Source organism: Micrasema longulum, unplaced genomic scaffold, assembly GCF_059751315.1.
Source record: "Micrasema longulum isolate JH-2025_06_02 unplaced genomic scaffold, ASM5975131v1 h1tg001050l, whole genome shotgun sequence".
In the NCBI taxonomy this organism is placed as follows: domain Eukaryota; kingdom Metazoa; phylum Arthropoda; class Insecta; order Trichoptera; family Brachycentridae; genus Micrasema; species Micrasema longulum.
This window is the reverse complement of record NW_028278238.1, coordinates 200,145-216,170: the sequence shown is the minus strand read 5'-3', so window position 1 is coordinate 216,170 and position 16,026 is coordinate 200,145.

The window sequence follows — 16,026 nt, the reverse complement described above, 5'->3', positions numbered from 1 at the left end:
AGTTTTATAGTTTAGATCCATATATCTGGATCTCCAATTGAGATGTATCAAAAATGTTTGCTGAATATTTTCAAGCCTTACATTGAGATCAGAAGCGGCATATTCAAAAAGACTGCGAACGTAAGTGAAATAAGTCAATTTAATACTACCAATATCATTAAAAACTTGACAAGTGCGGAAAACAAAACCTAGTTTCTATATGCCCGGTTCACTATATTATATATGTAGTTTTCATACGTTAGTTTTTTTATCTGGAATCACACTAAGATTACGAACATTTTCAACTCGTATAGCTTGGTTACTTATGAAATATTAATACAAAATAGGTTTGTAACTTGCATGAAAAAGAAATTAGTAAACATTTGGAGACAAAGCCGTCTTGGAGATTATGGCGGTTGCTAGTATCTTTGATATTCAGATATATTTTTTTATCATCAGAAATTTAAATGGCATATATATCATACAGGTACGCATTATAGAGCAACGGACCTAAGTGTGACCCTCAAGGAACTCCCGATGTAATATCCATAAAGTTGGATCTAAAACCTCCGAGTACAACAGCTTGGCTCCTGTTGCTCACGTAGGATGATCTCCATCGATATACGTCACCTCGTATTCCAAGGTTAAAAACTTTCCTCAGAAGAATGATGTGGTCCACACGATCGAATGCCTTTTCAAAGTCAGTGTAGACTACATCCACCTGTTCACGTTTATCCATACAATGAAGTACGAAGTTTGTAAACTCAAATAAGTTAGACGCGGTTGATTTTCCTTTGAGAAAACCGTGCTGATGTGGAAGAATTCTTTTAACTATAATACTTTACGAAACGTTTTGAGAATGGAAATACTTCTGTAGTTATTAATTTTTATTTTATAACCTTTTTTATGAATAGGTAGAATATTAGCCTCTTTCCATTTGAGGGGGAAATATCCCCGCTTGAGAGAAATATTAAATATCAGATTTAAAGGGGAACATAGTGATTTCGCGCACTTTACAATAAAATATGGAGGTACATCATCACTACCAGCACCCCCGTTAGCATCCAACATTGACAAAAGTTTACAGACCTCACTCTCCGTACTTTGGATATTGTTAATTACTTACTTACGTGCGGTAAAAGTCAGAGTATTCAATTGTACCGCAAAGTTTCTTGAAGATGTTCGAAAATTAAAAAAAAAAAAAAAAAACTATTTTGAACGACGTCACTAGTTCATATGAATCAACCAATGATAAGAGAGCGTGAATAGTGCTGATAATATGATATATTTATATAAAATTGGCCTAGTTCAATAGTCTATTAACAAATGAAAGAATAAAAATTAATCACTTTATTATTGGCTTTCTTGTTCATCAAAAGATAGTTTTTCTTACAAATACATGTTTATTTATGTAACACTTTATGCGGGTATATTGTCTTAAGACTATTTCTTCCGACCAACCCAAACCGTTCGGTTTGAAAAATTACAAGTAAATCGATACATAGTTGGTGAAAAAATTGGACCTCCCCCTTTTCATGCTAAATTCGTAATTGTGTTTCTTAATAAAAAATAACATAGGAATTTTTTTGTAGGGCAAATTTGTGTAAATTTAAGTGAGGATTAAAATTCTGGGTTTTTCCACGTCCTATTGGAGGGGAAAATAAGATATTTAGTCACTGATTTGCATATGAACTACGGAGTTGAAATTGTTTGATAAAATAATACATCTCACAAAAACTTATTCAACATTCAACACCACTCTTCGTAAGTAATTTTTAAAGTTTTTTTCTTAGCATAAATTGACAAAGAAAATTAACTTTACTGGCATTTTAATTTCAAATTTTTATTTCCTTTCTGTGCTGCCTGAATTTTGTCCAACAGACAATTTTTAATGAAATTTAGGAGTTCTGAGAAAGCCTTTATTTATAAAATTCAAATGAAAGAAATTTATTTTTTATATTGTTTAACGGGATTTTAAAACGAATTTTGTCTTTAGATTTGGTCACTGTTTATGTCTGTTTCGTAAAAAAAACTTTTAGGCTCTATTTCTACAGACTTGTGTTTTGGTCTGTTGGATAAAAACATACTGAAGCGACAAATTGAATATCCAAGATATCGTACAGTACATTATTGTTTCTTGTTTACGCGGATGTAAAATACTGTTTACTGTTATGAAAAAGAACCGACGGTGTTTTTGACCAAAAGGTTATTAGGTGGAGATAAGTTCGTAGCGCAGTGTTTGGCGCTTTCATTTATTTAAAATAACACATAAATTACAAACTAAAATTAGAGACGTATATATAATTAGATCAAAAATACATACTCTTGTTAAAATAGTACGACTCCACCATTTTGAGGTCTTGTGTGTCAACAGACAATATTTTCAAGAAAACCTTTTCTACTTCTAAATTTAAAGAATGAAATATTTCAGTACCTTTTGTTTCCATACTGTGTAGGATTATCGCAATTTTTCTTTTTTCATATTCCTGTGTCCATTATTAATTGTTTTTATTTTCATTACATATGAATAATTTTTAATGATGACAAAAAAAATCTTACTGAAATTGCTCCTATTTGTTCGTCATTTTTTCATAAAAAGAAGTCTGTTTTATGTTTAACGATTAAACAAGGGTTAGACTTAATTTAATAAACCTGAAATAGGCGCGATTTCATGATTCTATTTTTAATGACTAAAGCTAGGATTACATTGTTCTCGTGTGTTGTGTGGTGGTGTGTTGGGGAGCTATCTGGTGCGTATAGTTTATATGGACATTGTTTGGGTAGAAAAAACATTCATCTCGTGTCTTGTGTCCGAGCGCCTCGTGTTGTTATTTTTTGTTTAGTTTTTTTTTTTAATTCTAAGATGATTCAAGATGCATCGAATTTTTGAATAATGAGTTCTGCTCTCGTGTGTTGAATAGAGGCATCTCGACACAACACACGAGAACGATGCAATTCTACCCATACAATATCCATATAAGCAATACGCGCCAGATGGCTCTCAACATACCACTCTACAACATACGAGCAAGCATGCCTTAAAGAACGATAAAAGACAAAATCTGTTGGAAAATTTGTTATTTAAGATATTATTTAATATATTCTACAACACTGGGTTCGACCCCTAGCAGGGTGGACGTGAATTATTGGTTTGTATTTCGTAATATTTCGTTGGTTCTGTGCCGCGATTATGTTCGCTCTCTTCATCGCTACATTTAGATACGGTATACCGTCAAATAGTAAGTAGACGGTATACATCGATATTTATGTATGAAAATGTGTATATTTGTTTTAAAATTCAAAGTATCTTCGCCGGTAACCTTTAATTGAACACGATTAGAAAAAAATCATTGTAAACATGTTATATTTTGTTACGAATTAATTCCTGTGCACGGTATATCAACTAGCCCCGTATTCACGGCACATTTGCAATGTTGTTAGAACTGTTTTTTCCGAACTAAGGTTGTACAACCTAACGGGACAATTCTGTCTCCCTCAAAAATCCGTTGACGAAGGAGGTCAGAATTTGGGGAGCTGATCTCTTAATCCTTACCGCAACGATGGCCATCTCAAATCAAAAGATGTAAGCGCAAATCAACCTGTGGGCTGTCAAAACTTGACGTAAGTCCTCGTTATTTTATGTTTTGCTATCGCGCGAGCTTCAAGATCGAATTTTCTTATATTTTGTGTAATTTTTCTTTTCGTTTTAATATCATGTAATTAAACTCTTCGATATATTTACATTTAAAATGTAAAACCATATATAATTTTGCTTATTGATTGATTTGGTGTTTATTTTGTATTACTCCATATTTAAACTTATAATATAAAAAATCAAACCCTGATTTGAGTCTACTGAAAACTTGATTTTATTTTTACAAATATAAAAACAAATATTTCGTGACAATTGTTTTGCCTTGTTAGGGCATTTTCAAACGAATATGTGAATCGCATTGTGGCACGAATTTTTTTTTTATATATGTAAAAAAAAAGTGTTCAGTAGATTCAATCCAGTGTATGATTTCTAAAATTATAAAATTATTTAATTTATTGCTCTATTCGACAAAATTGCAACCTAAAACCTAAAAACTTGACGGCCAAAAGTTCATTCGAAGATGGTGTCAAATATTCCACAAGAAATAACAATTAGAATAAAAAAAAACACAGGGTTACCATCACAGGATGTTTTCGAAGGCAAATCGATAACTAATAATGACAGAGGAAACGTGGAAGAAGTCGTCCACAGCATCAGAAGCATAACTTCATTCTAGGAATATATAGTTAATTTATAAATTATTATAGCTTAATTTTAAGATGTATTTTTCTAAAGTGTATTTTAGTTATTATATTTCTATGTAAATAATATATGCATGGAAAAATAAACAAATAAAAAATAAATAAATATTCAATTATATTAAATTTGAATGAAATGTTGAATTCATAAAATACCTGCATTAGAAGAACTAAATTTCTGATTATATTTTAGGATCTATCTGCACTTTATTTATTTATAAAAGACATTTTATTTGGTAAATGTAAATAGTTAAATAATCATTTTCATTCTTTTTAATTCTAGTCAGTTTATTTGAATAATTTATTAGTGTAAATTTTTCCTTTTTTTTATTTTAACAGACAAATCATAAACCCTAATATTCTCGTATGAGGTGAATATTTTATAAACTATAAATTAATTTAGGTGTATTCACATAATTTCTACCTAATCTGGAAGTTTCATTGGCAAATTCGGCTGTGAATTTCTCATTTGGTTTAACCAATATTTAATACAATTTGCAAATGTTAAACTCCATCTGTCTATATTATGGTGCTATTCTTTAGTATGTTCTGATGTGAATTCTTCTTGGTTTCTAGGAAAAGTTTTTCGGGAATTTCAAAAATATCATTTTATTTCATAATTCCGAGCGCCATGCAATTTATATAATTAAGCACTTTAAATATCTTCTCATGTTTACTATTTAAATTTTTACTTTAGTAATTCCTTTATTGAACTTGCCTACACCTAGACGACTTCTCTTCTTAGTGGGGTCTTATTTGCTCTTGACTGATCTACACGGTGAGCACGTGGCAGGCATTAGCTACCTAGTATTCTATCGTATATTATTTATATTATTTTTTCCTTCCAGTCCCACAAACTTTGTATTGTATTTATTTATTTATTTCATTATAGTCCTCCTCTTCTGGGATTTCTGGAATTGAGACATTTTGTTATAGTCCGCTAGAAGACAATTTTTTTAATTGTCTGGGACCAATTTGGTATTTGTGGGTTATTTTATGGAAAGGAAGCCTTCATACAATTGATGCTTGCCCAACTGGCAATCCATACCATGTAGGTGATCTGAGTGAGTATTTACATGCGTAGGAAAGGCTAGTCCTGTGTGTCACCATTTTTCATTCGGAAAACTTAATTTTACTTTGTAGATAAAATTGAAGATACATATTTACTTCCCGTTACAATACGGACCCAGGACTGGCACCTAAAGCGTGAGACATTCCATGCAACAAAAGAGATCCAGATGTTTTGAAATTCGAGTTCCGATCCAGTGACCTATGCACCATTAGGTGCAGTCAAAGGTATAATGGTGATAATCGTGCAGTTAACAAGTGGTACTTAACTCGTATTCGAAATATATTTCATTACTTATAGATTATCACGTGAAAAGCAAAAAACAGATTTTGCGACTAAATAAGAATGTTTCTACACGACGATTATAATATTATAATATATCAGACCATAATAATAAGTCTCATTAATTAGTTTTTTCGATAACTTTATCTTTATTTCATAATATAGCTTAGCATGTAATTGAATAATAATTTATATACATAATTATTTGACTGTCGACTGTAGGGATGGGAGTTTCTTTTTATATTAAAAAAATAAGTACTTGCGTCTTTACGATTTTTCTAATAATTCATTTTAGTGGCTAGTCACAAAAATCGCGTAAGAAAATTAAATTTATATCCATATAATAGTATATGAGTAGTAAGCTGTTACTGGACCACAACCTTTGTACCCGATTTGATACCTATATAAAATCGAACCTTGATATTTATTTAACGATATCAATAAAATATATATTCAAAATTGAATTTGATTTTCTAAAGTATATTCCTTATTTTTTTATTCTCCTGTAAAAAAAAATGTTTTTGTTCGTTATGAGTTTTTGGCGATCATGGCTCGATGTGTATACTGCTAATAACTTATTTATAACCAGTGGATTTTTATTGACGCGTTTGGCTAATTATTAAAGAAGTTAATTCCTTGATAAATAAAATGACATATTTTCCACATGTTTGATTTTAAATTTTCTTGTTTTTCTTCTTCTTTTTCCACGTTCACTTCTAAGAGGAGCATGTGGACATCATGACGCCTCCAGAGACCAGAGACCTCTACTTCGGCCAGCGAGCACTCTCGCCTCCTCCCACATCAATGCAGCCTCTCGTAGTCCCGCCGTGAAGTACTTTTAATCCAGTGTCTTTATTGAAATCATGATTTTTTTTATGAGGTGATTTTTGAATTCAGAAAAAATATTACTATTAGGCACCTTAAGTGTTCTTTTACTGTAATATTTTTTTTTTTTTTAGTTTTTCCAGTGTAGATTGAATCGCAATCATTACAATTTATTTAGTATCTGCCGGGTTTATTATTTATTTATTTATATTTATACATTGTTTGTTCCCTCACTGGGGTGTCCCGTGCCGAGGGAAACCTTTTACAAAATGTGAAACATGCTCAAGATTAGCTATTTAACAAAGTTTACATAATAATAACAATAAAAAACACGCAATGAATCTAATTAACCTAATTATCAGTAACATAATGAACAATAAAAAACTTTAATAATCATAAAAACATTATTAATTTATATAGACCAATAGAACAAATTTCATAAACAGTACACACATTTTACCTATTTGGCTTGATCCACTCATTGATCCGTGCGCAACCCACCTCCACTATCCATTTCTTAACAACAATTTTATATTGTGAGAACTTGCTAATGGAAGGAAGACTTTGTCTTTGTGATTTTTCAACAGTGTTCCTTTATTATTAGTTGTGTAGAATGCAGGTTTAATGTTTAATGGTAGGGAATCAGATAATTGTTTAGAAAAATTGTCATTTATAAAAATAATCCGCCTCCATTGTTTAGGTAGGTTTGCTTTTGCTTTTAAATATTTATTGATAAGTTTGCGTTGTTACTTTTGTTAAAATAAAATAGTGAAGAATTCATAACTTAAATATGTCTTGAGAAAGAAGCTTGTTTAGCTTTGAAGCCGGTCGGTGGAAAAAATAATAAATTAGTGGTTAAAAACAAAGTTGTTTTATTTATTTTATTATAATGAAAATACAAAGTTAGTGCTTCCAATATAAAATTGAATTAAATACATACTTTTGTTTTTTTTTCTTAAAATTATTGGAACTTTGAACTCTAGTGAGAATAATATTAAAAATTAATTACTTGAAAAATCAATTAACGTTGTAATTATTTGATTTTCACTAAGTATATAACGCCTGCTTAACACATATTCTTCTCTACGGATGCGAATCGTGACACCTCACTAAAACAGCAAAAAATACAGAGTTTCGAGAATAGGTGTCTCAAAAGAATCTGACTTTGTAAGGAATTAAATAATAAGAGAACGGACGTAGCAAACTCCGGTGATAACTGTCATCAAGTGGAGGCGATACGGTTGGCTTGGCCATGTACTGCAGATGTCTTCTGAGAACCTTAATCACGCTTGCCTAATTTACAACGCATCAGATTCTTGAGACGTCCTGGACGTCCACTGCTGACTGTTCGTCTGCAGTTCATGTCAGAAATATGGGAGGTGAACCTGACTTGGGAGGATACACGGGAGCTGGCAGCTGACAGAGATGCCAGGAGGATCTTCGTGGACACGATATGCTCCAACTAGGGTGCATATTGAGATAGATTGATGATGATGATAATGAAGATATTTATACTCCGAGTTATATAATTTTTACACTTTATTTTGTCAGTTCTTAAGATCTTACTAACATTTAATTTACATATAATTTAATACCAAAATAAGTACATATGTATTTTTATTGATTTTAAATTTATGTGTATGTAAACTCTTTTAAAAAAAAATTTATAGCGTTCTTATAATTCACCAGAATATTTAAATTTTGGAGGCCATTTTTAACGAGTTATAAATAACTCACTATTAGAAAATGGAAATCAAGTTAGGGTAGAGTGGGGGGTTCGAGCTTTGGACCACCGATCGGTGAGTCCGCAACACTAGCCACGGGACCACAACCCGGCTCTTTTTTATGTAGGCGAGGAACAATAATTTTAATTTTTAAACAGCAAAATCGACTAATCTTATTTTTATACAAAATACGTATTTTATAATTAAAATATTATAATATAAAGGAGAGCATTCTACGAAAATAAGCGTTTACAGGGCTTATAACTTGTCATTAAAAAAATTAAAAAATACATGTACTTTATAAAATATTTTTTAAACAAAGACCGAGAAAGACATGGCACGATCAAGTCCATCAAATACTTGAAGATGGACATGTCAAAAGTAGGAATAATCAGCGTGCGAGCATGGGAAGATGTATGAATGTAGAGGAAGCGAGGTCTGTATGCAAAGATTGAGTGATAGATTATTCTATACTCTCTGCCTACCCCTACGGGGAAACAGCGTGATGGTTTGTTGTTGTTGTTTAAACGAAATTATTTTGAGAACTTGGTTGCTTTAATAATAAAGTAATAATAATAAGAAAATAAAAAATAAATATAAACTAATCTTACAAATAGTACATACATACATTTATTCCAGTTGAGAGAACAGAAGCTCATTTTTTCCTATCGGTTATATAAAAAAAGTCATAAAATTAAAAGAAGTTAGAAAAAAAAAATTAAGAATACAGATATAAGTTAATAAAAGGTATACACTTTAAAACAACACAGTATTATTTAAGTATTTAAATTTGGAAATAATAAATTGATACACTGCCTTTAAAATTCAAAAGTGTTATATTAAATGTATCTATATGATTTGCGTATTCATTTGCAAACACAATAATTCTCCTTATATTACATTAGAGATAAGAAAATACGTCATTGGCTGGTTTAGAAACACAGTTATTTATGTTCTTGGATTTCCTAAAAAAAAAAAATATATTTCATTTTCGCTCAATAAATTAGTTTCGTCTCCCATCCCTGTATTTAGTTTGTTGGCATCAGCATCTGGGTGCGCGCGCACTCAGTTTGCACCGGCTGAGTTCGCGTGTACCGAGGATGACCTCACTTCCTCAGACGACTATTCGTCACGGTGAGAAACCATACGCCACGTGCATACCCTCAAAAGCAGTCGAATGAATCAAAATCAGCAAAAGTCCAACCTAATCCCCTGGACAGTATTTTCGCATAAATCACTCAAAACCTACCTCTTTATAAAGTGTCGTTGATAACTGTTTTTTTTCCAGACCGCGAGCGATAAGAATCAACCATGCAAAACTGAAATGTGTAGAAAAAGTTGCATGTGGCACTTTTTAAACGGGAATCAATTAACAGTATTGGGTAGATTAACGGCGAGACATTGATGAGATGTTTGTGAAAAAATCGCGGATTTAGGCCGAATTGTGAATCAGGTTTTTTTTTTAACATTCGAATTGTTTTTGCGTTCAAATGCGAAGGTGGGTCTTTGTAATTCGGAATTTTTGCTGGTGACGAGATTCCTCACTAATGAGGAAGTTCAATGCTACGGGAAAATGAATATAAAGAATGCCTTCTCACACGCTAAAAAATAGAGCATTTAATTACACGGCGAAGTTTCTCGAAAACGTATGAAAAAAAATGGTTTTAATAAAAATGAACTGCTTTGAACGACGTCACAAGTTCTAGTCAATCAAACAATCATCTGTGCCATTGTGATAGATTTCCGGAAACACATTTTTTTTCAACGTTTAAATGTCAGGACAACTCATTGACGAGAACCAGTGACGGAGTAATTTCAAAATTACAAAATTTGAAAATACATGTTAAAAAAATATTTTTTTAAATTTGGCTCAAAATAAAAAAAAAACTGAGCTTCCTCATTGCGCTTTAAAAATACAGTAATAGCAAAAGTAGAAAAAATATTGTGTCCTGAATCTAAAAAATAATAGCGAAAGAAGTGAAATAGCCGGATTAAGTAATCTTTTATTTTTGGCTGTTTTAACATATTTTAATTAAAACATCCCGCAAAGCAGTAATTTATTTAATATATTATGTAAACATTATTATCTATTTATTATATTTCATCAATTGTTTTCGCTACTTTTTTTACTTGATTCCATTAATGTTGTGTAAAATGCTTGATTTGAATCGGTTTGTGGTCCCGTTGCTGTTACAGACTCACGGATCAGAAGTCCGAGGTTCGAACCCCACTCTACCACACCTTAATTTAAATGTTTTAATAGTGAGTGAATATTTAAAATAAAATATACCTAATTTGAATTTTATATTCGATTATTTAACTCGTGTACAATGCCAGTACTCCTACGAATATATGGATGCGAATCTTGGCGCTTTACCAAAATGCAAAACGCTTGAAGAAGAAAAGCGGTCTGATTTTTCTTAATATGAATTTATTTCCATATTTTCTCCCTGGATTACGACACTAAAGCAGTTTTTGCACCATATGCTCCAACTATGGAGCGGACATGGAATAATGTAACTACAATACACTTTAATTCATCTAATTGCATTGAACTTTCAATACGAAGATAAGAAAAAGAAGACTTGTAATATGTATTGTATACTGATTCGAACCTTTTGAGAAAAGACATTATCTTCGACCGTAAAGGAAGTAACGAAAATTAAGCTATGAATTATTTAAAATGATTCGTGACGAACTTTTTAGGCAATCAATTTAATTCAACATCCCATCCACTAACGTTAAACATAGGTTCTGTGACCCAATTATGAATAAGTATTTTCAGTTTAAATTACGTAATTATTTGATCAATAACACTAAACATTACCCAAATTAAACTTATTTTTCTCTTCTGAATTAAAATGGACTTTTCCTTGTTGCATAATCAACCTTTAACCACTTCTATGATATAATAAAGAGGATATAATATTTATCTAAGTGCTAGAGTATGGTGATCAATGTACACAAATTATATTACATTTATTATACTAAAACAACAATTAATGTGCGTGGATATTTCGCTACCTACCGCGCTTAAATTTTCGGATTTGACTTGTAATTGTTTAAACAAATACAATATTTAAAATTCCGAATTAAAAATAAAACTTGTCGGGTGTACGTTCTTTAATATTTTAATCGTAAATGAAAAAAACAGTAACCGTAACTAGCAAAGAAAAAATGAGGGAAACGTTTGAAAATTAGAAACAGGTTTTACTGCCATCTGTTGTTTAATATTAAAGAGATAATTTGAAATAAAGAAAACTGTACCAAATAGTAGATACAAAACAGTGCGTAGTGGTTCGAAGCTAAGATGATTTTCATTGCTTTTCTTTACTTTTCTGTATTTTTTTATCACCTTTAAATAATATTCAATAGTTTTTTTTAAATTTTAAAATTTATTTATAAACCCTTACAGATTATATCATTCATTTTACAAAAATAATATAAACATTTTTCATTCATGCTCTGTTGTTCAAAATAATATTTTTTACATCTTTTGAAAAATTTGTATGAGTCTTTTGTTTAGTTTTGTCTGGTAGTTTATTGTATGATTTCAGTCCCTGGTTCATAAGTCTCGATTGTCCTTTTTTCGTTTTAGAAAGTTGTATATGTTATTTGTCTGATATTCTCGTATTATGTCCAAGTTGACTACAATTTTTTACAAGTTTAAGTTCTTCGTCTACAATTACATCAATGGCTAATTTATGGATAAATTTTCATGATTCTAGTTGAAAGAGTTCAGTTATATTTAATTGCTTAGTTTGTTTAAAAAGTTCTCTAGTTGCAGTTAGATAGGGAAGGTCATAAATATACTAACTTTAATGTCATTTTGATATCCTGCTCCCCATAGTAGTTGCGTATAACATATTTTAGTTTTTACATAGACTTCATGCATTAGAATTTTTTCCGTTTTTGGAACAAAGTTTTTGATTTAAAAAAAAAGACTCGATAATGTCGCCACTTTGCTAATTAAATTGTTGATATGAATTGTCCATATTAATTGTCTGTCTATTATTAGTCCTAAGTATTTAACATGTTCAATTTCAGTAAGTCGTTCATTATTTATGTAAGTATCTACTTTATGACATTTTTTTCTAGATTCAAAATGGATAATATTGCTTTTTTTTCATTAAGTGTACGTAAGTTTGTGTTTGTCAATTTAGTCAACACAGCTAGATCTTTTTTTATGTCATTGTTTGTTAATACTATGTAAGTTTAATTAAAAATACGAAATTTGTTTATTTAAAACTTCAAGTACAAAGAATAAGTATTTTGGTAGACTTATTGCTAAAAGCAATATCTTCCAGCCAATCAAAAAACAGACTGGTCCAAAGAAGAAATTGGTCAAAATTTTGTACTAAAAAACCATAAATATGTTTTAAAAGATACGTTCATATTATGTTAAAATAAAAAAAATAACAGCTGTTTTTTAATTGGGAGATAAGGCTTGCTAAAATAGTTAAACTTATTCCATTAATGATGTGCCTGTATTATAACAATGTTGATAATATAATTTATTTTATATTGCAATTACATAGAAAAATTTTCACATTGATACTTATTTAAAGATAAAAGTTGTTTCTGTCTTCACAACATTTTGAGTAAATAGTAGGTATCAAAGTGCCCACCCCTATCCTGAAATTCTTCATTAATACTAGTGTCTTTCATCAGTTTCGCAAACCATACATTTTTCAATAAAACAAATGACCACAAACCTAGTGCTTCAGATATAAATTTTACATTATTTTTTCATTATATTCAATAAAAAAATTCAATTTTCTTTACAATCTAACTGCTCAAATAACAAATAATAATTTCCATCCCAAATATTCTCCATCCCTGTTGTAATTTGTTAATCTTAATGACTCCCGAGGGGGTGAAATCCAGTCTTTTGTCTACGAACATTTGGACAAACTCAAATATTGTAATGAAACCAACTGGTCCAAGAAGAAGTTTAAAAATTGAAAAATTGTTTTCAGGCGTTGCCTAGTATTTGAAATAATTCAGTCAGATGAATCTCTTCACAAAAATAAAGGTTTCAGCTCTTTAACTTCACTTAAATCAACAAATGGAAGAATTGAAGAAATATGGATGTTCAAACATAAGCAGAATGGTGAATGTTACAGTGTGTAAAGTGGCCACTTAAACCAGCAAATGACAGGTCATAAGCCCTGTAAACTGCCATATTCCTTTATTTAAGGTATTCTCCATCCTTGTTGTAATTTGTTAAATAATAAAAATAATAATTTAATTTAATTTGCAATAATTTCATTGCACCTCTCACTAGTTGACTAGTTTTTCTTAACAAGTAACAGTTTAAATAATTTTTTCGAACTGTTTCAGCAAATTGCTTTCTCCAGATTTTTCACCCTCGCTGATTGGTTTCAGAAGCCGTTTAATTTATGAAACGGTTTATTTATTGCTACTTCTTTTAAATAACCAAAACGTACATCTCTAATAATCGGTACATTTACTTTATTCTAAATTCCTTGTATAATAGTGAAGGAATATAATGAAGTTCCAAAATCGTTGTAGTTTAAGAGATTAAAATTTGGGAAGGTATCAGATTAAAAATTAGGAATGACAATGTTTAGAGTATGTCCAAATGTTTGCAGACAGGCTGGATTTCCTTCCTCGGGAGTTATTAATATCTAAACTTGTTGCAAAAGAGAGAGAACATATTTTCGAGAAGGGAATATGGAAGTATTGGCATTTCATCATCATCATATTTCCCCTTTTTGCACCTAATGGTACATAGGGCACTGCATTGGGACATCGATCGAACCGTATCTTGATAATATTTTCTTTACATTAAGATAATATGATCAGTCTTACGCTTCAGGTACCAGTCCAGGGACCATGAAATATTCTGGTGTGAAAACAGCATTTTAAATAAATATTTTATTTTAACCATGTCGGGAATCGAACCCGAGACCTCTCGCTTGGTAGGCAAACGCACCATTACACCACGAGGCATTTACAGGGTTTGAAAATTGTTTTCAGGCGTTGCCTAGTAGGTGAATTGGTTCAGCCGGATAAATCTCACCCGCATGATAAAAGGTTTCAGCTCTTTTACATCACAAAAGTCAACATTGAATGCCCCATCCACTTATCCGGATCTGTTTTAAAGGTCTTGTGTCTTCTTTTTAGATCCGCACATTGCAAAAACAATTCATTTTTTTAGCTGTAATGAACGGAATTTTTTTTTTCAAAAAAACTGTGTTTAAAAAAGTTTCGCGTATTTTTATTTTTTATCGCCGTCAGAGCAACCTAAGTATATACAGTCAATTTGTCTGTCACCCTTAATCAAATTTTTAGATTCTGACGGCGGTAGGGTATGTTAGTTCATTAGCTAAATAAAGTCAACAGACGAAAGAGTCGAGGAAATGTGGATGTTTAAACTTAGGCAGAATGGTAAATGTTACACAGTGTGTAAAGTGGCTTCTAAAACCAGCCAATAACAGATCATAAGCCCTGTAAACTCCTAGACTTCCTTATTTCCTTCCCGAAAATGTTTTCAATCTCTGATCCACCAAGTTTAGATATTTTTATTGGATTAAATTCTACTTTTAATATATATATACATATATACATATATTTTAAATATACTAGAATGTATAATGTGACGCGTTTCAATATACACTCTTAAATATTTAAAAAACAAGAGTATAAATAAATCCAATAAAAGTATTTTATTTAGGATACCTTACCAAATTTAATACGGAATTCAACCAATTATCTCCATACACAATAAATAAGTTGTAGGTATGCTAAAATATTTGAAGTATGTTAAAACGGCATGTAGAAATTTTGATATATCATTCAGTCCAACCAGCTTATCAAAGGTCAAAAGCCCTATAAATGCCATGACTTCCATAAAAAGCTTTTCCACTTATCAAAATACGCGAATATTTTATTATTGTAAAACATTATGTGGACTGTTACATCCCTAAAAGAACTTGTCAATTATTTCCTAATTACCTTTAATTCATCATGAAATAATTCGTTTGGAAAGAAATGGGACATGACATGCGATACTCAATTATTTAATCCAATAAATCTAATTAAAAAAAGAATTGGCTACGAATCTAATCCAGATAATTGATTTTAATTACCGCGTGTTATAATCATCATCATCATTATTTAGTTTCCGCGTGGCACTGTATTGGTACCTACACCAACCCCAGCGTATCTTGATCATTTTTGTTACATGAAGGTAAGATGATCAGTCTTACACTAGTTTAAAAAAAAACTATTTTAATTGATAAAACATTTAATAAAACAATGAAAAATCGACATTTAATTTTAATTGAGTACTTACTCTTATTTGGCATATTATTTATTACTCCGATTTTTTATATTTCTTACTATAGTATAGAGTGAGTTTCTAGAAAACATATATCTATTGCCTTTTTAACTATGTTTTTATATTATACTCGTATGTTCTTTTTCTATTAATTTCAATGATATCATTATTTTGTTTATTTGATTATGTATGAATCGAAATTTGTATAATTTATACTTTAATATTTATATCTGATTACCTTTTTTGCATTGTATTCTTTGGAATTTTATTATTTATTATTTATACCTTGTTTTTCTAGATTGTTATTCTATTGCATCACATGTCATTATACTTTAATCTAATTAATCTTACTACGTATTTTTATTGTTAATTATTATGGCTTGACACTGGTATAGCCTAAAAAGCCTTAATAAGTTCATTAATATTGAAACGAGTGTAATTTTGAATTAATAAATACATGAAAAAATAAATAGTGTGGGTTAAAAAATAAAACAAAATCATTTTTAAAAAAACATTTTTATTCATCATGATAAACTAATGTCTTATAA